Below are 2756 nucleotides of genomic sequence, written 5' to 3' on the forward strand. Positions count from 1 at the left end.
GACGGCGAACCAGTCGTATGAAATTAATCATCGCCTTACGTTCGTTATGCGTCTGTTTGGACAAAGTATGCGTGGCGTGAACATATTTTGTGGGCTCATGGATGTGTCAGAAAGGTCCTCTACCACTTTGTACTACAACTACGTGGAAAATGTGTACGTTGCTGTGATCTGAGGAAGTTGAACTAAACGGACAGACGGGTCAGGAACGAACGCATTTATCAGTCAGGGGATGGATTATGGCAGAAGCGCGGCTTTTCCTCATTCTTCGGAATAACTTCGCTTATCGGCAAATATTGGCAACGGCCTTGCCGCAGTGGATACACCGGTTCCCGTGAGATCACCGAAGTTAAGCGCTGTCGGGCGTGGTCGGCACTTGGATGGGTGACCATCCAGGCTGCCATGCGCTGTTGCCATTTTTCGGGGTGCACTCAGCCTCGTGATGCCAATTGAGGAGCTACTCGACCGAACAGTAGCGGCTTCGGTCAAGAATATCATCATAACGACCAGGAGAGCGGTGTGCTCACCTCATGCCCCTCCTATCTGCATCCTTATCTGAGGATGACACGGCGGTCGGAGGGTCCTAATGGACCACTTGTGGCCTGTAGATGGAGTGGTTAATCGGCAAATATTCCAAGGAAGTATCAGATTGTCAAGTAAAGTCATCGTTCTGTCAGAGTTGTGATAAGAGAGCGTCACTAGATCCCGCGGAGTATGAAAAATGGTACGAGCCTCATGAAGAACAACGAGCGCGAATTATTCCGGAAGCGCGGGGTAAATGGAGGTCGACGTCGTGAAGGAGATGTTTTGTCGTTAGGAAGAGTTATTCGGCGTGAAGTACAAGTACTATATTAGGGACGGTGATACAAAAACTTTCAGAGGTCTCGTTGATTTGAACCCGTACCCAGATGCGATCATCGAGAAAAAAGAATGCGTAGGACACGTAGAGAAAAGAATGGGCATGCGACTTAGAAATGCGAAGAAACAAAACAAAGGCATCGAAGGAAAAGGACGTGGGAAGCTTACTGATAAAGTGATCAAGGAGCTTACAACGTACCACAGCTTGGCAATCCGACGGCATTCCATTTCGGTGGAACAGATGAAGAAGGCAATTTGGGCAACGTATTTCCACAAGTGTACGACGGATGTCCACACACAACTCCAAAATTGTCCGGCTGGGGAAACTAGTTGGTAAAAGTGGTGCATTGCAGAGGCTACCGGACATCTGGACGAATATCAACACGACCAGCCGCTCTCCAAAGAAGTTCAAAAAGTGATTCATCCGATCTACGAGGCCCCTTAGGAGGAAGAGTTATTGTATCGGTGCTTGGGAGGAAACACACAAAATTCAAATGTAAGTTTGAACGCGTGTGTTTGGAAGTTAGACCCCAAGCATTTGCATTCTGGTGCAAAGACTGTGGACTGGCAATGAGCAGCTTCAACGAAGGGTATTCAGCAATTCCGAAGACCATGACAACAATGGACGCCACCCTGGGTCTCTATTCGACGCATTTTGCCAAGCATTCGGACGACGACCGAATTCAAGCGACCGAAAACCGCTTGTCACCGACCATACGAGCGGCTCTGGAGCAGCGCAGGATGGCCCAGATCGAGCAGAACACCCTGGTTATGACAGATGCCACTTGTAACGACTTCTGCAGTACTTGTTACCAGCAAACACAGTGCCTGTGCCAAAGACTGAGACAGCATGGAGTTTTACAATTATTTATTGAAATTTCTTTACAATTTCTCCTTCGTCATTGCTACCCAGCTCTGCAGATCCTTCCGCCTGGCTGCTGCTGTGTAGATTCTCCGACAATGGGCGCAACGTGTGCAACCGATCGCACTCGGAGCTTCAGGCCACCAGTGCTCCACTGAAGTCAGAATGCCCTGTGGTTGAGATGAACTCGTCGCCGCTCGGCAGCCGCGTCGCCGTGATGTCAGCTGCCGACGCCTGCTGCACTGGCGGCTGGGAAGCCGTCAGTCGCGATGTCCGCGAGGTCCCATCATGGACGGACCACGCGGCGTGGCCGGGTTGCCGTGAAGTCCGGGCGTCAGTCCCTGGTTACCTGTGACCAAGACCGCGCTGCGGCCGGTCCTGCTGGAAGTTCTCGCTGTAGTTAGCAGAGCCATGGTGCCGACCGAACTCGGGCCGACCCCCAGAGCTGAAGTTGACATCTGGCGACGAACGGATGACTCCTGCGAGCTGGAATAGACTTCCGGAATCGTCACCTACGAAGATTGAACATTCGGACACGGATCACGTCCGTCCTCAGATCCTAACTGCTTCCTAATGGCTTCTGTCCGTTGCTGCCTGCGCTCCACTATTTATATCCGGCAGGAGGACGTTTTTTACCCTCGGTGGCAGCTTCTTGTTATTACTCCCACAGTATATTGCAGTGTAACTTAGCGTGCTGTCCTCACTTCTCCTTACTCAGCACTCTCCAGGCTTCGCTTGGCGCTCGGTCTGTGTGCGTCCTTGCGTCAGCTTGTTGGTAGACTGCAACTGTCAGCAAGGCTATCTGTGCCGCACTTACTTCGCAACGCCTCGGTCGCCGGCGTGCCTTTGTTTTGCCATTCTCCACTGCGTGAAGCAACGCTTACTACATGTGGCCGCAACACCCTCTATGAGAAAGAGGAAGGACTAGTTTAGGGACCCGAAATAGCAGATTGAACATAAGTTGCATAATTTTGCGTTTATATTTAGTCAAACATCAAACGCGTTTTTCTCGAAATGACTTTTTTTTTATCAAATGGTG

At 50.8% G+C, this 2756-nt stretch overlaps 1 pseudogene; it reads left to right on the plus strand.

Annotated features, from left to right (window-relative positions):
• Window positions 1-295: 295 nt before the first annotated feature.
• LOC124790621 lies at window positions 296-413 on the plus strand (annotated as a pseudogene).
• The last annotated feature ends 2343 nt before the right edge of the window (window positions 414-2756 follow it).

This window comes from Schistocerca piceifrons, chromosome 3 (assembly GCF_021461385.2).
Source record: "Schistocerca piceifrons isolate TAMUIC-IGC-003096 chromosome 3, iqSchPice1.1, whole genome shotgun sequence".
Taxonomy (NCBI): Eukaryota; Metazoa; Arthropoda; class Insecta; order Orthoptera; family Acrididae; genus Schistocerca; species Schistocerca piceifrons.